A 25483-nucleotide genomic window follows, 5' to 3' on the forward strand; every position below is an offset into this window, starting at 1 on the left:
ATTCTTTCCTCTATCTGGAGAAGGACTAAAAGAATAAGTGAAAGGACACTGTATTTTATTACTTCAAGCTGAAAGTGTTATATCCATTAGGCTGAAGATGGAAAAGAAAGATTTTTATTGTTATTTACAGGTGACAAATCAGGTGTGATGTCTATATAAGAGAAAATAAGCATAAATTTGCAATAAGCACATCAGCACCAATAATCAGAAAGGTGTTTTTAACCATATACAAACTGAGATTCTTCAACAACCTTAACAACCTTTCAAAATGGCCAGTATGGGAAAAGTCTTTGTCTTAAGCATCCCAGAAATATTACGAGATGTATTTGACAAAAAAAAAAAAAAAAAAAAAAAAAAAAAAAAAAAAAAGGCAGAGCTTGGGCTTGAAAACTCAGAATTGCCTTCCAATTCTGTCATTCAGTATTCCTGTAAATTAATGTTGGTACGTTAATTCAGAAATCCTACTTCTTTTTTTTTTTTTTTTTTGGCAAACAATATCCATGCTTATATTTCATATACAGTTATATTTACTATTATATTTTCTGTATACTGTGATCGGAGGCAGGTAGAATAGGTCATCCTCAGTGTCATGATAACAGACATAACTGAGATAAAATGCTACCTAAAAGTCTAATTTCCTCTCATCTGTTCCAGTTTTTAATTAAGATGGTGTAACACCTTTAGTATTTCTGGGTATTCACTGCAATAAAAGAATCCAATACCAGAGTTTTTGTCTCACTACAGTCAATTGAGTCCCTAACATATATATGTATATATATGTGTATGTATATACATCTCAGCCTTAGGCAGAGTATATATTTAAAATGGATTTATCAGAGTATTTCTCCAGAGATTTGTATTCCCTGGGTTTAGTTGTTTTGTTCTTTTTGTTTCTTCTGATGGTAGATTGTATAAGATTAGCTAGCTTGGAGGTGCGAATGCACCCCAGAGGAAAAGTCTTATTCATTTTTCATAGTATAATTCATTATTTTGAATAATGTATGTGATGGCTACATAATGAGTGGAAAAACAATGTCTAAACTTGACTTGGTACTGTTTTCTACAGTATCTGTGATTTGATGGCCTAACATATGAGGTTGGCCTTACAGGACAAGGCAACTGTTACATTATTTTCTGTAAGTAAAAGCAATTCAGCATATTTTCCCCTCCTAGAAAAATAAGTATGTAGAATTTAATTTATATTGTTTTATCTGAGACACTAGATAAAAATTATGTACAAAATTAAAAAATTGCTGAAACTTTTTTTTTTTAGTGGGTTTATCAGAAGAGGGAAAATAAATGTTTCTGTGGAAAAAGAACTGAAGCAGGGGAATTTGTAAAGCTTTTGACATGAATTGGAGGGATGGAGCACCTCTCTTATGAATAAATGCTGAGAAAATTGGAATTGTCCAGTCTGGAGAAGAGAAGGGTGACTGAATTGCAGACTTCCAGGACCTGAAGGGAACCTACAAGGACAATGGAGAGGGATTATTTACAAGAACATATAGTGGCAGGACAAGGGTGAATGTCTTTAACCTAAAGAAAAGAGGTTTAGTTTAAGTATAAGGAAGAAATTATTGCATGTGAGGGTGGTGAGGCACTGGCACAGATTGCTCCCTGGAAGTGTTCAAGGTTAAGTTGGATGGGGACTTGAGCAACCTGGAGTGGTGAAAGGTGTCCTTGTCCATGGCAGGAGGGTTGGAAATGGATGATCTTTAAGGTCACTTCCAGCACAAGCTGTTCTATGGTTCCTTGAAACTCTCTTTACTAAAAATAGCATTTAAAAAAAAAAGTTGGAATTATGACAGGCTCTCTGCTTGAATTCTGGAGGGTTACGTGAGATGTGGTGTGACTTGCAGTTAGAACAGGCTCATGTCATAGCACCAAAATTTTTCTCTGTCTCATCCTAAACACACTGCAGTGACACATGGGATCTTCTTTGCTTTACACCAAGATTGACTTTTAGGTATGTTTTGATTTGGAGTTTGACTTTGGGCAGCAGGTCAAGTTATGAAGTATATCTCACCTCAGCAAGACAACATTTACCCTATGGGTAGATGTAGGGGCCTCTAAGAACAGTCAGGTGTTTAAAGTTAGGTGCATTTTGACAAATGTAATCTGTGAAATATAAAAATAATTTCCTTTAGCACTGTGAACTGTACCTGTAGAAAAGGGACTGGATAAGAAGTACACAGCAAATATGTTTTTGTTACATTTTTGTGGTTACAGCCTGTAGGTTGCTGAAGGGAAAAATGAACAAATTGATGGATTTGGTTATGTGTGAAATGGATACGTAACAAGAGAACTAGAAAACCTTTAACATTTCCAGAGATCAGAACTTCCAACCTACCGTATAATACTCCATTCCAATTTCATTCAACTGTGATGGAGGGAAAAAATCCATAATATTGGTGTGCACTTAATTGTCACAGGGAAATAAAATTACGAACTTTAGTAATACCATAAAAATATGTGGCGTTATGCAAGAACTTAAAATTACATGCTCCCTAAAGTAAAATTATTATACTACAGAGGCTCGCAAAAGCTTTCAAACTAAGCAGTATAATCTCACAGTTAAGAGCTTTAACTTCTGGTTGAGAAAGGATAGAAACATAAATGCCATTGCTGTCAAGACCCAACAGTACAAGAGACTTGAGGTGAATTTTTATGTGTTTTTCAAGCACTTTTCTAATGCTAATGGTGTTGATAAAAACATAAGACATAATATTTGTACTTTCTATGCACAGCTGAAATATGAATATCAAAGTCAGAACAAAGGAATGCCCACTTGTATATGGACACATAGAGAAAGATACACACGACCCACTGACACCTTCCAGTCAATGAAAGAACAATAGGAAAAGACAGATGCTCAGTGTTCTGAATCTATCAAGCTGAAGCCATGTATCTCCCATCTTATCAAGAGTCCCACCAGACAAGGCTTATCTGGGAAAAGATTTGAGTGCAGGAAAAGACAGACTCGTCAAGCACCAAATAAAAGGTCCGAGGGCTAATGGGTGGATAGAAAGGCTTAATCACTCTTACCCTACACTGAGTGTTCTTGTCTTCCAGCATGATGGCCAAGGCTTCTTGGCCAGCAGGGCCATTTCACACAGAGAACCAGCTGAACAACATGCATTACATGAGCAGACACTGGACTGGAGCACAGTCTAGAGAATTCTCTAAATAGCTCTCACTCTGTGTCGTTGAAAAGATTAAGTAAATTCATGAGCAGAAAATATGTATTCTGGATGATACAGACCCAATGCACTTTGGTCCTTTGTGGTCCATACTGTGAAATTCTAGGACCCCTCAGGATTAGCCACTGAATTGCAAAATAGATAAAGGGCTTTTTCCAGCTGATGCAAAGAAATGAAAAACAACTATTGACTTCTGCCAAGAGAAGTTATACCTGTCTCCTTGACAGAAATACACCAAATAGGTTTTCTGAAAAGCCAGTATAAAGAAACTGCAGTAGTCCAAGGTCTAGATATGTGGGCTTATATGTAAAAGTGTCTAGATTTTTGATCTAAGTGATAACAGCATTCTCTAAAAAATACAGTTGCTTTTTAAACTTGTGGGCATCAAGTTGTCAAATGGTGGATATGCACAAGGATACCTAAATAAGAATAATTGTCTCACAGGTAAGAAATTGAATTAATTTCTTAGTTGTATCCTAGGCTAAGCTGTGAATTATGAAAGTCTGAACCAGGAACTTCCAAGTAGATAACCCACAGTGTCAGGAGGTGCAGTCCACTCAAAAGACAGGTAGTGAAGGCATGATCTGGAGCCTTGTGTCTGAGGAACTTTCAGCTTGCAAGTTGTTAAATCCCCATTCTGAAGCTTTGATTTTAGGGGAATGTAGCTGATGTATTTTGGTTACCCTAATGGTTATTTTCTCTTTATGTTAAGGTTGATATAGTTTGTAATGACAACCGAACAATTAATACATGAAGTCTGTGGATCTGTTTCTACATTCCAGGTGAATTCACTGGTCAGTGAGCTAAGATCAGCTACTCTGCCTCACTTAATATTACAGTTCATTTCCAAATGAAGAACCTCCACACATTTCCCCCTTTTTTCCTTTTTTTTTCTTTTGGCCTCAGGACCAGCTTTCTGAGGATAATTTCTTTTTGTATTAAATGACCCCTGAAGGTATCACCTGGAAATGGGGTTTCACTAGGTTCAAGCAATGATAGATTCAGTGCACAGAATACAAATTAAGTGTTGTTTACTAAATAAACAGAGACTATTTCTATCACAAGACACTCCTGAGAAACAACTGGAGCATGGATGGCGAAGTGTTGTCTGCAACTTCTCTGTCCTTAAACCCTGCTGATTTTCTCTACTGTTGGAGTAAAAACCAAGGAAGTTCTGATTTTTTATCACTACATTTTTATTCTTAAATTTAAGGTGGCAGATTAACCAAGACCACAAGAAGTCTTCTCATTTCCTCTGGCCGCCCATCATTTTCAACTTTCTCTGAAGGTGACTGACCAGAAGACTTAAATGACAAGGCAGCAAGACCACTAGAAGAACCTGAAGTGACAGAACAGATCACTGCACAGTTTAAATTGTTTTCCAGAGAAGAACCAGAAACATTGATAAAGTTTATAGAAAGCTTTTCATTGAAAAAGGAAAAATCTGATGTGAAGAGCTGTAAAATGCAACTTAACACATAATGTTCCATTCCCAGTGCTCTGAAACTCTAAAAGCTTTTTTATAAATAAATGGTGAAAAAATTATGCTGCTCTTTTTACCTTTATAGTTTGTGGATAATTCTGGCTAAGGACCTGGAAGATCAACTGTAATTTATTATCACCTGGCATCTTGGATAGGTAGAGTGTTTTGTTATTTGGCTTAGTTGTTCACACTTTTATTCATAAAATATAAAGTAATGTAATGATTGCTTCTTTCCTACAATATTTTAAGAAGAAGAAAAAGGTGTGTTTCTCAAGGTGATACACTTTGATTTCAGAGTCAGATGCCAAATTATGAATTGAGTTTGATATTTTTTTTCATGTTTGTTCATGATAAAAATATGTTTGATATTAAATACCACAGCTTTCTGGGAAATTTAATTTTTTGTCACAATCTGTAAGCATTGCTATACAGAATGCTTACCCTTATGAAGAAATTTATGGACTGCTATACCTCACTTATCTGTATCTACAAAGGTGGGATAATAATACTTATCTATGTGACAAATGAGATAAGCAGCTTAATTTATTAAAGTTTGTAAACTGCTTTGAGGTCCTCCAATAAAAGTTCCTGTGCAAGAAACAAAGTAATAGCAGTCATATCATAAAGGAAACTAAACCTTTAATTTTGCCAAAGTTCCCTGGGTGAATAGATAACACTTTAATGAGATTAAGGACGTGTTTGAGATTGGCAATTTTATAACAAATCCTCAGTGGATACAAACATGTAAAGTTGCTTGGCATAACTTTTTGCAATTGCATTTGTAAAAGTAATTGGATATTATGAGACTGTGAATAGTGGAGAAATACAGCTGGGAGTTCCAAGTTGTGAGTTATATGTCATATTTTATTGTATAGCTATGAGTGTTGCTGCTGTTGTGGAATTTGAATGGGTTTTCTGTCAGATGATTTATTAGTGTATGGACAGTATTTGACTAGCATTATGCTTATTTATTGGTACTCAGAACAGCCATTTGATCATATGGTAAAATGAAGAAATGCTTACAAAACTGTGATCCAGATGTGTATTTTTTTTCCTTTTTCAACTAACCCTGATGTGCCAGAACATTTGTAGTAAATTTTTAAAAGATTTAAAGACTCAAAAGGATACTCTTGAAACTGGGATGAAGAAAAGTATAGATCTAATTGAGTATTAGTTTTTCCTACGTGGAAGGATGGAAAGAGCTGTACTGACTATTTTCTTGTGGGAATGAAAGGCAGGTTTCATTTGAAAGGAACCCTCATCATCTGAAGTGACCTAATAGGAGTTATGATTGAATAATTCTGTGCTATCCAGTAGAGAACAATAGCCTCAGAACAGCAAGATTGCATCCATTAATGTTTTGACATTTTTCTTTTGATTTATTTTTACAACTCTCAGACATAAAAGGAAAAAATTTAAATTGCAATGGAATGAAATTGTACAGTTTTTGATTATGCAACCTATATTTATTTAAAAACAAGCATTAAATATTTTCAAGCAGTGTTACAACTGAGAATTTCATAATATAAAAAGAATAAAATTAAGACCCATGAGGTCAAGAATGACTCAAACCTGTATTATTTATACTGTAGACTCACAGAATATCTTGGGTTGGATGAGACCTAAAAGATAATCTAGTTCCAAGCCCTTTTCCAGGGGCAGGGACCCACCTGTCTTGGGGAATATATAAGCAGTATCTTCAGTATATCTGATATATCTTAAATATCATTGCTCCTACACCATAGTCAAATATTATTTCAATGATGGGAAATAAAAGCAACAAGAATGAAGCAGGATTGCACCACTATTATTATTAATTATTATTACTATTATTATTACTATTATTAGTTTTGTATTCTTGGGTTAATAACCATACTAATATTGTCAGTTCAGTGGGAAACTATTCACTATTCCAGGCCTTAGAATAGTTTTACAGCTCAGAATCCAGTCTTGTCTGCAGTAGCTGTCAGCATCTTCAGGGTCATCTGAATTGAGCCCAGGGTGGATTTAATGCTGGGTCTATCTGACACAGCTTTGAGCAGCAGTAGTTCTTGTTCCTGTCCATGGGGTCACGTGCCCCTGCTGCCTGGCTCAGATGCTTCTCCTGATGCTAAGTGTTGGGGTGAGGGTGAGGTGGCAGCTTGTCTCTTTCATCAATCTTTGCTCTGTCAGAATTGTAGGAGGCCTTTTTGCCCTGTTAGTCTAGACACCAGAAGCCCGAATATCTTCTTACACTCTGCCAGCATAAAATGACCTCAAAATGTTCTTAAATTACAGTGAGCTGTATATTCACTCACAGTTTAAAGCTCTTTGTAATGCTTGGTGCCAGAGTAGTGCCAAATGTAAATCAGAGCCAATATAAATCAGGGTTCATTTAATGTACTATGCAGAGTGGGAACAAGAAAGTTTAGAATCAAGTAACAGTCTTTTTTCTCTGGCAGGAGACTTATACCAGTTTATGTTCTGATCACTAATGCATGGAATCATTTGCACCCTATTATTAAGGAAATATGTTACCTCCTCAACATAATTTTTACTCATCCTTAAGTTAAATCAATTTTCTGCATCATAATAATTTTCCATCCAAAAATCCCAAAACATCTACTTCAATGAAATTGCAGAATTACATTAAAAGAGGAAAATATTTGGGATGAGAAAAGGAAGGCATTTCTTAATGTCCAGCCATTTGTTTATTACCATCCATCTGCCATTTACAACAAAAGCAGCCTGAGAAATAAGATCATGTTTTATGGTATGACTTGGAGAATACAACAGGCTCTTTAGTCTTTTGCTGTTAACAGCCTTGTTAATCTAACTGAACAAAGAAGCTTAGATCCACCTGACAATGGGATAGGGGATCTTCATGGTTTATTGGACACACATCAAACCTTAATATTGTCCTGTAATGCCAGCTCACCGTAAGTGAATCTCAACTCTGATTTTTGTTCCTATCTAACTACTCTAACTGGATTCCTGGAGCTAATTTCCAGGCTTTACTATTCTGTGGGATTCTGCAGTCCACACTTTCTAAGCCTTGTAGCTAGTTCCTTAAATATTTATCCTCCTTTCTTCCTTCCCAGAAATTGCTTTCTTCATGAGACATGTGGGTATCTTTTGGCTTGGCATTTAGCTCCATAAAAGAATAAATAACCTTTAAAGAGAAATAAAATTTTTTAAAAAAAGCTCTTAAAAATGTGATTTTCTAAAAATTGACCCTTTTGAAAAGTCATTTCACCCCAAGCTCAAGTCTTAAAAAGTGAAATAAAATGCAGCACTTTTAGAAGTAATTTTTATGTCTGGTTTCACCCTTGCTTTTAGTTTGACAGGTCATGGTTGAAATTGGGAAGAGTTCTCTTATTCAATCTTTTTCTGTGTTTTTTTTTTTGTTTTTTTGGTCTTTTTGTTGTTGGGTTTTTTTTGTTTCTCTGTTTGCTTGTTTTTTTTTTTTTTTTTTTTGTTTTTTTTTTTTTTTTTTTTTTTTTTTTTTTTTTACCTGGGGGCAATACATCCCCTCGTAACAAAAAACAGTGTGTCTTCTGTCTCGATTTGTTATCTTACTGAAATATCTAGCATTGCTTTTGAATTGTAAGTCTTTTGTTCTCCTAAGGTTTATCAGCTGTTCTGATGCCTGATTTCAGTAAGAGAAATTCCCTTAGGCAGTACCCTGCAATTGTTTAAGGCTTTGCTCAGTTTAAACATGAATGCTGATTGCCTTCAACCATAAATCAACTACCAGGTACAATAATATTTTCAGATATATTTGAGGGGAAAGTTGGGAAGGTTCTGCACAAGATGAGTGAGATCTACCAAGGAGTCCTCAAGAAATAATGTCAGAGAGACTGGGGCAGACAGATCTACTCCATTACAGCACATACAATTTAGGAAAATAAAGGAAAAAAAAAAGGTAAAAACCACTAGGTAACAACTACCTTCAAAAATACGAAGAGTATATATATATTTTTTATCTTTTAAAAAGTGGTTTTATTCCTTCACAAACTTTGGCAAAAAAAAAAAAAAAAAAGTTTGTTTATTATTTAGATGACCCCCATATATCTGTTGGTTACTTTTTTTCTCATTTCAGTATAAGATTGTCCTTTTCCCATTTTGAGTGAGTTTAAAAGCTCCCTATTTTAAAATATTTTCCTAATGCATAGCCTTGCCTTTACTGAAACTCCCATTTATTTCCAGCACATATTGGAAACATTTTCTTACTTTTCTTTTTCTAGTGCTGTTACTTACTGAAGTCTGTTATGTTTACCCTTGGTCTTTTGTCTAGTCTAATCTGCCTTATTCTGGTGCCTTGTCATGCCCTGCTGTTGAACTCTGATTATGCAGAATTTAGAAATTAGGTCTTCTCAAAGACCTGAGCATATTTCAGGTCAACTGTTTGGATAGTCAACAAGTCTTTGGTAGTTCTTTAAAATTTCATTTTCTGAAGGCAGGGGCTTCTTCTGTATTTCAGTATGTGAAACACTTTATTTTTATGTTGAATTCAGCCTGCTTGCAAGATGACCTGTTATTCTCACATTCAGAATCAGTTCAACTGTCACAGAAAGCCAATATAGGCAGAATTTCCTGAGTTTATATCATCCCTCTTTTACATCTGAACAGTCTTTTTATAATTTGAAAATTAATGTTACCATTTTTGGTTTTTTTTCTTCAATTAAAACAGATATTAAGAGAGTTAACCTCTGCAAATATAAGTTCAGTGAACTCAGACAGAAGGCCATATCATTCTTAGATTTCTTTCAGATATATTGGTGATTTCCTATCATGCATGTGACTTCATTCTCTATTATTGTCTTCCTTCTAATTCAAATAATTTAACCACTGTTCTCTTCCATATGTCTGCTAAGTGGCCATGGAAAGAGATTATATAAAATACAAAACCAGCTCTTCAGTTTTTTTTTTTTCTACTTCTAATACAGTTTTTCAAATTCAAATCAGTTACAAGTTATCTTCTTTCCAGCTATTATATGTCTGAGACTTGTGAAATTATGACCAGAAATGCCATATCAGAATCTACATTTCATAGCACAGAAGCATTAAAAGGCCATAACATCAGCAATCTACCAACTGTGACTTTGATTAGAAAGGAATTTGTTATGGCAGTAATTCCAAGCAGGTCTTAGGGTAGACAGTGTTAATCAGGAGATCAAGTTCTTGTTTCCCACCTTCTATGCATGGATCTTTTAAGTCTATATTCTTTTTTTTTTTCCTTCATCTTGTATCTTCTTTGTGATATGTTTTTTGTTAGGTTTTTGGGGTGGTGGGTTTTTTTCTCGGGTTTTTTTTGGTTTTTTTTTTGGTTTTTTTTTTGTAGAGTTCACTTGATTTTAATGGAAGCATCTCTATCTCTTGCAAGTAGAATATAGATGGCAATACCTGTCAACAAGCAAGCAAGTTGTCCTCAGGCTATGATATCATACCATAATGAAGTATATATAGAACAGCATGGACTAGCTCCATGCTTCTGTAGTTGCACAGTTAACAGGGAATGCTTAAGCCTCACACATTTGTTAGTTTATTCAGAAACACATATTCTCTTTTCTGACTCAAATATTATTGATAATGAGGTCTTGGTTGCCTTACGTCTGTTTATTATTCAACCACATGGGAGGAACTCAATTACTAATAAGTGGTTATTGCCTGTGAATCTCTGTCTCCTAATTTTGCTCTCCACCATTTGAGCAGTGTTTGATCATGTGATGTTGCCTCTCCCCTTCAAACTCAACTACTGGCTAGCAAAAGTATATTAATAAATCCTTACTAATTCTGTAATTTCTAAGAATGCCAAAATGCAGAATTGCTGTACTTGAAGATAATAGATAAGATATAAGAAAAAGTGAGTGGTCCTCTCTCTAAAGGATGGTATTACAACAATAAACTGGATACTGTTTGAGTTCTTTTATGACAGAGCAAAAATAGAGATATGATAAATTTTGTTAATATAAGTAACTTTCTGCTTTCTTACTGCTGGTCAAATAAAAACCACTTAGCTCACAGCTTTCAGTGTTAACATCACATCTGTTCTAGTGTTGCTCAAGGCTTTAACCCCCAAGGATGGACACTGCACAAAGCCTCTGGGCACTCTGCTCCACTGCTTCCTCCAGCATTGTGTCTCGTTTCCCAGTGTCAGCCCAGAAACTGTGCTGCATTCCCCCTTTGTGTGAGGCTGGTGTCATACACCCAGAGAACAAAGGCACCTTGCAAAAGCACTAATGAGAATGTGTAGTAGAAGAACAGTAAATCTGCATTATGTGTTTAGGCTGCGATCTGACCTTACAGGGTATAAGAAAAGGCTTATCTGATCCCCAGAGTGCCACGGTCACAGCTGGAAATGAAGGCTTGAAAAAATAAACTTTATGATAGCTGCTAATATTACAAATTGTAACACTATGGAATAAATCACAGGAGCCATGAAATGCAACATACGGTACCCTGTTCTCAGCCAAATGATTTATTCATGAATGTTCGTAATTCAAATGAATTGGCCATGAATATTCATCGTACTCCATTGTAACTAGATATTGTAAGGAAATCTAGGCTAATTACAACAGAGGCTCTTTGCTAGCATTTGCACAGTGGCAGTGGGAACATTTTGGAAGTTGGAATTCCTTACTGGAGTCCCAGCTGTAACTACTTCATGTGATTGAATGAGTACAGAGGTCAACAAAGCAAATGTGTAGTACTGCTTGGATGTAGTCTGCTGGCATCTACCCAGTCTATTAGGAGAATATGCACCATTAAACCATGAATATTACATAACTTACTGCTAGTAAAACAGTAGACATTCATGCAGAGCAAAGCTTAAGCACAAGTAAGTCAAGTGGCTTTTGGGCTGTGTTCCAGCAGGCACAAGAGGTCAATTTCTGCTCACAGTTGCATTAGTGCAAATTCACTGATTTCAATTAAGTTCCATTGGTGTGAATACAAGACAAATTTGGCCCCATCTACAGACTCATAACTCACAAACTGGCAATTTTCTTTTCCAGTAACAGCGCTGAGAAAAAAATTATACCATAAATTTTTTATCTATTTCTAGTGATATAGGCTCAGGTAAAAATTTTGTGAATCTTGAATTACATTTTTTCTTGTTTTCTCAGAAACACTGGCAGGAAAGGATGCTTTTTTCCCCCTCTCTGTTCATCTCAATTACAAAAAGAAATCCTGTATAGAATGTCTGCAATCACATATAGTCAGATTTAGAAAAAAAGATGTAGCTTTGACATTGATAAAGAAGAAAGAAGCATCAAACAAGCATAATAGGTGGATCTTTCTTCATCTAGAGAATGACAAGAAAGTAAGATCCTTAGGGAGTTCTTACATTCATATCTGCTAAGCTCACACAAGACAATTCTGATTTGGTGAATATCACAAATCCCGTCATTTTCTCCAATTATTGTTTTTATCAAGACCAGATCTTCTGATCAACTGACTTAATTTAAAGAAGTGATGTATCATTTGTCTTACAGTTGATGTCCATGAGTCAAACACTTACATGCTCTGGATATCTAAGGTATAGGCACTGTATTACACTGGGTGTAATTCATGGGACAGATTTCTAAACCACGGAAGGTGAATTAAGAATACAAAGAATTTCTAGATAAAAAACAGAGCTCAGATGTAGATGTCAATGCTTACATTACGCATGTTTAATTGCACCAGAGTTCTCCCCAGCAAAAAATTTTCCCCAGGAAAATCCAGGATTTGCCCCATCAAATAGCTCAAATATTCATTTCACCGTTAAAATATGCATCTGAGGTCAGATATAATTTTTTTTTTTCTGGCTTCAGCTTTCTCCCAGAGCTGGCAGGAAGCCTGTGGGGAAAAAAAAATAAAGCCAACAAAAAGAACCCAAAAAAACCCCAAAAACCCACAAAAAAAAAAAAAAGGCAATAATTCCTACAGAAAATGCTTTTGCTATTTCTCTATTTGTTAATAAATGTCCTTCCTTGGCCATTGCCTCCTGTTATGACTTTGTTCTCTTTGTCCCATGTGGTTATTATGGATTGTGATTGTGTCACCTAGTAAACTCTTTTGGGATACACTGTTGATGTAGCCTTTTAAGCTTTTTAAGCTTTTTATTTCAGGCCTTACTCTATTCCTGCAGTTTTCTTCTGAACCACCAAAACTTTCCAGTATTGGCAGTGAAGCGGAACACTAGAAATAAATACTTTTTTTTTCCCCTCAAGTGCTATAACCAAAAGTTAATACTATTTATCCAATAAAATTTTACTTTTACCTGTAGTGGTTTGCTAGTGCTAAAATTCTTTTTTTTTTTTTTTTTTTGTCTGTGTAACAGCATCTGTTGTTCTCAAAGCTATTGCTTTCTAGAATATTTTCTGTAGGAATGGTCTAAAACCCCTCTGTTTCCCAGGTGTATGATACATTTGACTCCCCTCAGAAGAATGTGATTCTGAGTAGCATAAAATTTTATTGCGGAGTTATTCTTTATTAGTCTTAATTTCTTTGTGTTGCCCTTATACTTCATCAGTTATAATTTTATACTTTGCTTGCAGGTTATTGATCAAATATATTAAATACAATAACTCAGGTAGACACTCTTTTGGGACACTTGATCAATCTATCTTTCAATCTAACATCAACTGAATAACATTTTATTCTTAATTATATATCTGGGTTACTAGCCAGTTTTTCAGTAACGCAATGTGTACAAATCTGATGTACACATTGAGACAAGAAGAATTTAAGGAGCTTTGCAATTTGAATGAGGTCAAATAAATTAAGTCTTTTGCTGATAACTAGATTGTTTTTGTGTATTTATGAGGAAGGAACAATTACAAGAAGCAATCAGGTGGAAAAAATCCCCATTCTTCACCTTCTCAAACTTTTGAAAGAAAAAAATGGAAGTGAACTTTGGTTGGTCAGAGCCCACATTAAAACAACACTAAAGACACTGAAAAAAAAAAAAAAAAGGAGAGAAAAACAAACCCAAGCAGAAGATAAAGGAAGTACAATCAACATAAGCACAGCAGGAGAGTCTTTGAGTGCCTTGAATATGACAAAGGGTGCTCTTATTCCAAGCTTGTAGAACACAGCAGTTTTGCTCTGTGCTTGATTTATATTGTGCCCCTTCTATGGAATCAATTGCTTGAATGCTGGCAAGAGCTCCGTGCTGCTCCATTAAATGTAAGACCCACTGTGCTACAGGGTACTGATTAGCATGGACAGGAACAGACAGTAATGCTGAAAATTCATTGCAGCCAAGTTCTTAAAAACTACCAAGTCATAACTTAACAACAAGCCCAATTAGCGCTCAAATATCTTGTCTATTTTCTCTAGCTTGGCATTTCTGTTGTTAAAACAGATTAAAACTAATGTACAACTCCCAGAGTGCAAAATGATATTACAAAATAAATATTCTAAATGAACTGTTCTCCATCCTGTATATGCAACCCAAGATGTAGAAATACACTATTATATGGATGATAAATGAAGATCAGCTTGAATTTGTGAAATGATTATATATGTACTGCAAATGAATAATGAAATAGCATTTTTCCACCCACAAGTATATGATCTATTTCTGGTGAGTTGAAATTACACATCTCAATTATTTTTTTTAACTTTCCCCCTAACAAATTATTCTTGCTATTTTTGTGTATTTTAGTAGTCATAAATGTTTCTTTTATATACCATAGGAAACAAAAAAGAAGCTAGGCCTTTTAATAACTTTGGTCCTTGACAGGAAATGTCTAAGCAAGCCTTTGTCTCTGATGTTCACTGAAACATGATTGTACAGGCATTTCAGTGAAGACATGTAAAGTGTAATGTCATTGCACTTCTATAAAACCATAGTCTGAGACCACAGTTAGGTCTTTTTGACTGGGGTTAAACCATGACATCTTGTAACCATTGCCTCGTGTTTGTTTTTTTGTTTTTTTAAAAGGATACCAGGAAGCAACAAATAGGGTAACTGCATAGTTGTTTTGTCCAGTTTGGAGCTCTTTGGGTCTGCTTGTTTCTCAGATAAGGAATGCAAAATTGTAATCAATTTGTTCTCCATAAAACTGTATGAAATTCAGGAAGTTTCCAGATTGAGAGTAAGACTGGATCTGCTCTTTAAGGAAACAATGCAGAGTTGAAGATGGTTTCAAGACTTCTGTCCGGAGTTCTATCATACTGAAGACCTTAGTTTCCAAATTTCAAAACCATCATCTAACTTCCCTTCAAGTAAAAGGTGCAGTGGAAATTCAAGGTCTTATAGGTGTTCTTCCTATGAGTTCCATAATTAAAGGCTTCTGTGTTTGGTAGGTGCCTCCACTGACACTCTTAGGATTCTGAAGCACTGTGAAGAAAGAGTGCTTGAATGCTATGTTACTTATGTGACTTCATGGTGGGAATAAAAAGAAATAACATTTTAACAAGTTGTATTTATTTTACACACCAGGAAAAAAAAATTCTAATGGTGAAGATAGTGAAACAAAGGAAGAGATTGTCTCAGATTTTTGTAAAGTTAGTGGAGGTCCTCAAGAAACAGGTGGGCAATCAAAATGCAGGAATAGGTAATGCTTATCCTGCCATGGGGGAACAAAATTTCTTAGAGTCTTGGATGTACTCCATAGCATTCTGTAGCATGACAAGGGCCAGAATGCATTTTAGACCACCCTAGAGTGTGCTAATAGTAGGCAATTACAGCCAGTTAGTAAAAATTCAGATGTTTATTTTCAACGCAGTTAGCAAAAATTTAAACATTCTGTTCCAAAAACTTCAACTAAATGCAACAGAAAGTGGGACGAGATGTGAGTCAGACCCAAGCTGCCCCTTCTGCCTTGGGACTCTGCACTGGAACACTGATCATTTCCTCCACAGGGCATACTTCACCATGAATGAACTTGTTCACTCAAAACCAGGAATGCATTATGTATGTTAAATAATTACCCTCTCATAAAAGCCAGGCACTTCATATGGAGAGCAGCACACTGAAGAAGGTGTCATAGTGGGCCTATGAGAAATGACTTTTGGGTTACTGACATAGCCATAAAAAGCCTCTTATTTTTAATCAGTGAGTAATATTATCTTTTCAGGGTTTGCTATTAAGCATCTTGAAGGATTTGCATGTCAGATCTTTCCCTCTCTCCCTCAGTCCAAGCAACTATTACAGTATTTCACTGAAAAAGAATACTTAAATTAATATGAAAGCAAGAAAAGAACATCAAAGATGATAGTGCAGATACTCTCATCTTTATTTGTCCTTACCAGATGAGTGGATTTACTTTTACTCCCTGTAATTATCATTATGGGAGACAGAATAGAAACAGAATAAGGTGCTGGTTTTGGTGCTAAACTTGACTTTTCACACTATTCTCCCTCCTGTTTATTTTAGTTTTGATACTGCTAAAAACGATTACTCTGCACAGTTTAATTCCAAAGCTCCAAACTGAAGCTATTGCAGGATATTTTATTGTCTTTTTGCGTGTCACTAATCTTTTTCTCTCATCTATTTACTGGGTATGAATGTGTAAGAAGCACATTTGTGTGCTTCATGCAAACAGTTTGCATGTGCAGGCAGCATATGGCAAATGTATAAATGGTTATGAATAAATCATGAATCATCACAATTATTAATAACTGATAAAGTCCTGAAAAAACCTTTAGCTGAGCAATCTGAAGGAACAAGAGAGTGCAAAATGCCTTGGAGAAATGTGTCCTCATTTATGAAGTCAACACTCCCATAGCCTTAAACACTGGATTTAGCTTGAGACTGACTGGAGCCAGCTATCAAAATGGTTTTAGCAGCAATGACTCTAACGGAGTGTGTGTTCTTCTGGAACCTGATAGAGGAACCTGAGAGGAAGACAGGGAGATATATTGCTCAGGGGATTTGTAATGGGAACATCAAGAAAACACTTGCCAATTTCACTGTGCTTTGCATCATATGATCTCAGAGTGCTTTTCTCATAGATTCATTGCTTTTATGGCCAGAAGGGACCATTAGATCATCCAGCCTGTGATCCTGTTTAATGCAAAATTTCATCCAGTTATCTCTTCACACAATCCAATATCTTGAATGCTTTGGAATCTCTGTGAGCTTATTCTGTAACTCTCATGCATGATGAGAAGAACTTGCTTAGAAGGGAAGTCTTAATTTAAATGAGATAAGTTTTGTGCATAAATATTGCAATCTGAAAAGAGCTACAAGATTATATCCACAAAGATTTAGGATGCAAATAAATACCCAGGACAAAATCCTGGGCAAAGATGTCACTGTTTAAGGGTCTGCAGAGATGCATCTTTTTTCCCTCTGATAATTATCTCTTCATATACTTTCAAATTTTACACTAATTTACATATATACTAAAACATCTCACACTTTAAAGAAATGGGATTTCTCTTCTGCACTTGATAGGGCAAATAGTTCTATTTCTCCCTTCTTTTTCTCTGTTGTGAGAGCATGGAGAACTTGCTCAGTTAGGAGAAAGATTAAGTACTGAAGTGACTTTTTAGGATTAGGTACTGAAGTGATTTTTCTTGTGACTCACATATCATGGGACAAAAGTATATACAAACTCCTTCCCTCTCTTTCACTCTGACCAGACATTTGCAATCCATCACCAAGAATCAATACCTACCTTATTTGATTTTTTTTTCTGTTACTATATCTCAGTTCACAGAAAATTTTCTGAGGTTCTATCACAAACTTTTGTTGATCCAGAAAACTGGATTTTTGAGGGTTATTTAAATCCAACTTTGAAAAGACCTCTATAACAGCAAAAAGGGAGAGGAAAATTATCATTGTCTCAGCTGGCATAATTTGGCAATTGTAGTCCATCCTACTTTTAGAACATTAAAAATCTGTAATTCATAGAGCACATTTTAAATATAGGATCAGAGCTGTGGCATGCTAAACAGGCAATAATCATCAACAACTGGCTTATATGTGAAATCATGGTGAAAATATTTAATGTAATTTTTGCATTGCTGTAGATAGAACAAAAGGCAAAGAAATTTGAAAAAATTCCGATATATTTTGGAATAGTATTATGATAGTTTTCTACTTTTTAATGATAAATTAGCCACATTTTCCAGGAAACTGAGAATAGTTTTTATGCCATAGTCTTTATGCAATTGAATTGTCTTTCTTTTATTATCAGCTTAGACACAATGTTGTGCACAAAGGATTTTATCCATAATTTGGGTACCTGCATGTCAAAATCCCGAGACAAAATTATATAGTATTTAGATTCATTGTCTCCAAAAACTTGTCATTTCCCCTATATTTAATATAAACTTCATTCTTTTTATATAAAAAATATAAACCCACAGGAGTCTGTGGTTACATGAATAAGAAATGAAAAGCAAAAGTGAATAAAATGCACCAGAGCAGTGATCAGCAGTTTCAATTTCAACTGGCAAGGGTTTTTTAGGACTGAGGTGTCAATACCAAGACAGATACTGTCAAATATAATTATTAATTAGCAGTATGACAGTATGGAATCCACCCTCAGAAATTTCAAGTGCGACAATATGTTGGAGTGAAGCTGTGGATGGGGGAAAGGCAAAGCTTCCCAACAGGTTGGATAATTGGCTTTATAGAAATATCATGAAGCCCAGCATGGACAAACAGAGACTCCTTCACCTGGGATGGAATAACCCAATGCACCATTGCAAGTTCCCATGTTGGAAAGCAGCTGTGGAAAAGGACGTGGAGTAGGTCATGATGGACAAGAAGTGTGCAGAATACCTCTATGGTTGACAGCCCCACACAAAACTGTATTAACCAGAAGACTGAAGGAAGTGATAATTCTTTTGGTGTCTGCCACCTGTGACTTCACTTTGGAGGCCACCATAACTCATCTTTTCCTTCCCCCCACAGCAAAGACATTTCAAGATGAGGAATGATGCAGTGAAGGGCCAGCAGAGTCATTAGCAGCACAGAACACATCATATATGAGGAGAAGAAGATCCCAAGCTGTGTGGTAAGTCATCTCCAGAGAACTTGTAAGGCTTGAGAAGTGGGACCATGTAAACCTCTTGAAATTCAGCAAGTCCAGGTGCAAGGTCCTGCACATGAGTTAGGGCAAACACCCCTATCAGTGGGTGATGAATGGATTCCACACAGCCCCAGCAAGAAAAATTTGGGAATACTGGTGAATGAAAAAGTAGGTGTGAACTAGAAACGTGTGTTCACAGTCCAGAAAGCCAACTGTATCCTGGGTTGCATGAAAAGAAATGCAGCCAGTAGGTCAAGGGAGATGATTGCCCTCCTCTACTCTGCTCTTGTGAGGTCTCAGTTGGAGTATTTCATCCAGCTCTGGGATTCTAAATACAAGAAAGATACAGAACTTTTAATGCAGGTCCAGAGGAGAGCTATGAAAATGTTCAAAGCAATGGAATATGCCCCCTGTGAAGAAAGGCTGAGAGAGTTGAAATTGTCCAGCTTGTAGAAGAGAAAGCTCAGATACTTTATTGCATCCTAAAGATACATAAATGCTGCTTACATGAAAGATGGTGACAGATTTTTTACCAGGTCCTGAAGTGATAAAACGAGGGACAATGGCTTCAAATGAAAGAAGGACAGGTTAAGATTAGATGTTAGAAAGTAATTCTTTACTGTGATGGTTGTGAAGCTCTGGCACAGGTTGCCCAGAGAGATGATGAGTGCCCCATCCCTCGCAGTGTCCAAGGCCAAGCTGGATGGGGCTGGGAGCAACCTGGTCTAGGGGGAGGTGCCCATTGAAGGGAGGGTAAGATCTATACAAGTTCCCCTTCCAAGTCAAGCCATTCTATGATTCTATGAAAGCAAAAATTAGTGGGGAAATTCTCTGCTAAATTTTTGTACTATATTGAAGGTGGAGACATTAAGTATTCAAATTGATTAAGCAAAGATCTATGCCATGAATTTTTTTCTGATATTTTGTATGCAGAAATACTGTCACCAGCATTTTAACCTTTGAAGTGAACATATGGTTGTAATCTTCAAGGACACTATCCATGCTTCTGATTTACCTTGTAGAATACATATTTTTTCCCACTGAAGGTTCCTTACAGTCTTATTCAACTCCACACCCCAGCATATGTTCTCATAGTGCAGTAGTTTGTTTCCTACATATTTTCCCTTTATTAAGAGTAACACCTCTCTTACCTACAGGAGATTTTTCATTAAAATAATGAGCCATATAACACTTTGAATCTTGCAGTTAACCAAAGATCACAGAACACTTGATAAATTAAAATTTCAGTATGCTAGAAGCAAATGTTTTAAATACCATTGTTCCCATTTTTCTGGAGTTTTAAATTGAAACCAACTGGAGTTCACTCAAGTTCCTACTTGAAAAACTTTCTGTGCAAGCAGTTTTCTCATAATGTCCAAGTGGTGACTAACACTATTATCTGAGTACATATAGTTCCCAGGTTTCCTAAGCTAGAAAGGAGTTTTTTCTACTGCTTAAGTGAAGTAATACCTGTTCCAGGAACGTGTAATAAGTAATATGAATCTCTTACTGGTGTCTCTCCTTCAGCTGCTGACCACAGGCCACATGAGTGGCAGAGCTGAACAAGAATTAAATGTGCAATAGACTGCAGTAGGTGATATTCATATCTGTGACATCCCAATCTCCTTTTGAGGAAAATATACCTTTCCTGGGAACCATGCTGCAAAACCGTGATTGAACCAGTGAATTTTGTTTGAATTTAGGTGGCAAGAGAATCCAGCAGAAAAAAAAAGTAAATCTTTTGTATCACCACGTGGAGTACTTGACGACCAGACTCATTTATCTCATACATATTTATTAATTTTAAGAGCTTTTTGTAAGTAATTTGACATTTCATTTAACATACTTGTATTATTATCCTTGAATGCTTATTTGTGACATTAAAAATCACTTCTAATTCTTAGAGGGGCAGAATTATCATGATACTAAATTCTTTTCACATATGAAGTGAGACTGTATGTAAATGAGATTAATATATGTGTAAATATGTATATTCTTACAAAGTACCCATGCTCACATATGTACTTTTATTATCTATCTTACAGTCTTAGTTATTCTGTCTTAAGTAAGAGTTTGGAACTCTGCATCCCATAACAATAGTCACATACATTTGCATGGCCATTAATCAAGATACTTTGACTTGGGACAGGAAATATCAACAGAAAATCTAATGGTCTAAGTTACCCTTTTATACTCTGTTGATAGTCAATGAAGATAAACCAATAATTTTAAGGGGGAAAAAAATCGTCCACTTTATATAGCTGAATGCTTTAAATGAATCTTGCATGAAATCTGCCTGCTTCCTTGGACTAGTCTCCTTTAGGTTTAAGAAAGTCTACACAATGATTTGAGAAAAAGATGTCTATTCTGTTAGTAGGACAAGGTCCTTTTCTGGACTTTAATATGTCTGTTTTCCAGTTCTTCTGTGAAATCCATAGAGTTGAAAATCTTCCAGCATCAAAGCCACTTTGGCAACAGTGAGGGACTGGGGCATGCACATTTCTTTCTCTCTCAGGATTTTTCATAGAGGTACACAGAGAGAAAGAAAGAGAAAACAATTTCTATTTCTGCTCCTTGTTTTTCCCATGTGGAATGTGCTTGGAGAATTGGTTACCTGGGGTGATTGCTTGATTGGATTCTGGTGAGAGTTTGAGTCTGGTGGCCAGTTGGATCCACCTGTGTCTGGACTCTGGCGAACAGGGTCACTAGTTGTGAGTAGTTAGATATCATAGTTAGAGAAAGTAGCATGCAGTTTATATTATCCTCCTTTATATAGTATATTAATGTATTATAGCATAATTATAATAAAGAAATCATTCAGCTTTCTGAACTGGAGCCAGACATTATCATTCTTCCCATTGGGTTCGCCTGCATTTTACAACAAGGGACTTCAAAGTAAATTCAGTCAAAAAATTGTTGGTATCATTCTACTCATAAAATGATAATTCTTCATATAAGCATCTTTTCAAAGGAATGTGCTTATTTCTGTGAAATGTCCCTATTAAGGTTTCTAGTCAAAATAAGAGAAAGTGAACTAAACAAAACAAATTGCAAGAAAAGGAGACAGGAAAAGAGAAATTGAAGTGAGTTTTTAAAAAACAAGGGTGTACAAATAATGTCAACATTCTTCAAAACAGAATGTCTGGGTTTGTGTTTGGAGAAAAACAGTGTTGGGGGGTTTTGAGCCTTCTAGTGGTGAGAGTGATAATAAAAAAATTTCATTCAAATTCTTTCCCTTAAAATCTTTCTCATTTTTTAGGCTAGACTATTTGACTATTTTTAAGCAAAACATTTATTTTGTGACTTTTCTAGTGCTAAACAGAAAAACAAGTGAAATATAAGAAAATAGATACACTTTTCATAATCTACAAAATAAAAAGTAAAAAGCATGCATGTTTGGAAGGCCATCCCTCTAACATCATTATCTGCTCAGCTATTTTCCCTGGCATATAACAGCAACAAAAAAAGAACCAGTTTTGTATTAATGCCATCATCCTGTCTCTTTGCAGATAGTTAGTGCAGTCCAAAACAGATGCATGTGCTTGAAAGATTAGTCCTGGTTTTATATACATAATGTATTGACATCATTGCTCAACTCTAAGCATAGTTAATTTTTATTTAAAATGAAGAAACATAATGAAGACTGTGTGCTGGAAATGTCATAAGGAACTGTTTGTGCATATTATCCATTTTCATTTTCTGTGATTTATGTGATGGAAATTGTAAGCATGCTGTGAAAAGTGAAGCCCCAGACTTGAAACATATGAAGTTGAATACTACAAAGGACTTTGGCATTTGAGTTACCCTGAGAAATTATTTTATTTGACTGTTATGAAGGTGAAAGCAAAATAGCCTTCCTTAAGTTTATGCTTCAATTTGCTATAACATCTTTGCTTAAATTTCTTTGTTCTGATGGCAAAAATAACCTTAGCAGAAAATTCTGTTTAGATGATTTTTTTAAACAAGTCTTGATTATGAAATGTAGCCATAATCACACTCTACACATGATTAATCTCCACAAAGCCACATATTTAGAGAGGATATGTAATTAAAACTAAATATTATCCTTTGCCATTCGGAAATGCTCTTCTTATCAGAGTTGCAGAATGCTGGCTGAAGTATTACATAGGTCTGTTGGGAGTATGGTTAATGTACTAACATCTCTGGTTAAGTCCATAGTAACCAATGGTAAATGTTATATATCACTTTTAATTTGCACATTCCTAAGGGATGAAAGTTTTATAGTGCTTCCAGCTGTGAGACGAAACCCCTCAGTGCTGCAGTGTTAGTAGTAGCTGCACTCTACAAAATGTCAGGACTGATTGTGAAATATGTTGGGGTTTTTTTGTTATTGTTGTTGTTGTTTTTTTTTTTTTTTTTGTCATTACAGTATTTTTGCTATAACTCAAGTATGCTGTTTTGCAAATAGAGATCATAGGATTGTAGAATCAGAATGGCTTGTGTTGAAAGGGAACTTTCAAAAAACATCTAGTCTGACCCAAATTCCCCTGGGTATGGGCAACTTCCACAGCTTCTCTGTGCAAACTGTTCTAGTGCACCATCACCCTTACTGTAAAATATATTTTCCTTATGTCTAATCTAAATCTACCTTCATTCACTTTAAACATTTTACCACTTGTCCTGCCACTACAGACCCTGGTAAAAAGTCTCTCTCCATCTTATAAACCAACTTCATATGATAAATGTTTGCAATAAGATCTCCCTGAGCCTTCTGTTGACTGAAGAACTCCCTCTGCTCTTCATAGGAGACATGTTCCATCCCTTTGAACACCTAATGATCATCCTCTGGACCTGCTTTAAAAGATCCATTCCTTCATTGTGCTAAGGGTCCCCAAGATGGAGGCAGTACTCCAGGTAGGGCCTCCCAGGAGCAGAGAAGAGGGGGAGAATCACCTCATAATTTAACATACTTGACTGATAGATAAATTATTTACCAGAGTAGGTCATAAACCAGAAGAAGGGAACAGAGAAAATCAATCACAGTTTTTGAACCCCAAAGTCTTTTGCAGGATGTCTTAGTAGTTGGCAGGCTTTAGCAAGCACAAGGTTTTAGACTTATTATGGATCTACTGAATGAAAGTCTTGTATCAGAGAGGAAAACCAATAAGCTGAACTTTTCTGAGCTCAGCAATATTTGAAATCTGTTCAGTGAGGACCATCTATTAGGTGAACTGAAATAGGCAGGCATCCTACAGAAGACAAATAACTTTTAAGGAAACAGGAAGATGTTTGAAAGTTGAATTAAATTTGCTTAGGAAAACATGCATATGGCATTTCAGCATGTATTTCAACAAATGTAACAAGACGATTTCAGTGTAAGATTTTTATTATTATTTAATATTAGACACAATGTAATCTCTGTTTGTATAAGACAGAACAGCCCTTCTGAAATCAGCTGAGTTATATTGATTTATAGTAACTGGCGATCTCATCCTGTATTTTTCCATTAATAAGCTTAGAAAAGCTATTTCTTCACAAATAGGAACGCTAATTGTTTGACCTTCCAGCCTCACCTTTTTTTTTATAGCTGTCTTGGGTATTTACAGAGAAGAGTTATGAGAAACAACCCATCTCAGGACAGGGTGAGCTGAACCTCTGCACCACTTGGGTGGCCAGCACAACTGTGGTCTCCAGTGGGCATGATGTCTGTGCAGCTGATGTGCCTTAGTTACTGGGGTTCTTGTATTTCATATTACAGCCATGAGACAGCTCTGGAGTTGAACTTCAGTGTTTGATGTGCAAGTGGGGTCTGGGAGTTCAGCAGGGGGAACTGTCTTTGGCTTTTCTTGTTGCAGCTTGGAACGTGCAGTTCTCGGATAGGGGCATATTTTTCTTTTTAAATGCTTTTCACTTTGTGGGTTAGACTGAATGGGTTTCAAGCAGCTGTCCTTTATTCCTTTCAGAAACTTCAGCTGGTGGGTTTGGCCAACTTCTTGCCTAAAACCAAACAATTCTATTTAGCATTTTTCAACATACATCAGAAAACACATATTTTAAAACAATGGTGCATAAGTTTTATATTCTACATCTCCATCCATCTCATAGTTATTTGCACCTAATCTTATGTTTCACTACAAGTCAAATGAGATAAATTCTTCTCTTAAGTTACTGGGGCAGAACTAAATCAATCTTCATCCTCTTAGCCTCACAGCCAGCCCAGATCCTGCTGTGTCTTTGGGTCTTTGAGTCTTGTTCCCTTTTGTTCAGGCTACCTTGAGTGCTCCCCCGTGAGAGCGGACTGGAGCCATTAAGACTGTTATCTCCAGTATTTCGTCTTAATGACCCTTAAGTGTAAGCTGTTAGGCACCAATTAGAAAGGCCTCCTTCCTCTTTCTCTAAGTGGGTAGGCTCTATTAACTTGACAAATCCTCAAGGTGAAATATCTATTGGGTACAGATTAAAGTTGTTTAGGAGTTTTTTCTTCCCAGAAGGAGCTGATTCAGCAAGACCAAAATGCTTATTAGGAATATATTGCTTTTGAAAAACACCCAGTGAAATTCAGCCAGAGCTTAATGAAATTGCTTGTTTTTTTCTGCTGATGCATTCAGTGGGGAAACCTGACATCCTTTACCATATGCAAAGATACGGGAATCACACCATGAGTACTGCCAGAAAATCTTAGTGCTTTGCTGACATGGAGTTGAGAAATTTGACTTTTTTAGATCACCATTTTTAGTCTGGTTGAGGAGTGCTGAAGTGTGTGCTGATAAATCTAGTGATTTCAGACTCAGTCACACACCCTATCTATACGTTCATATATCTGTTGCTCAGTTATACCTAGACTCTCAGATTCTGCCACTTGTCAGTCATACAGAAGCTAA

This window comes from Vidua chalybeata, chromosome 3 (genome assembly GCF_026979565.1).
Source record: "Vidua chalybeata isolate OUT-0048 chromosome 3, bVidCha1 merged haplotype, whole genome shotgun sequence".
In the NCBI taxonomy this organism is placed as follows: domain Eukaryota; kingdom Metazoa; phylum Chordata; class Aves; order Passeriformes; family Viduidae; genus Vidua; species Vidua chalybeata.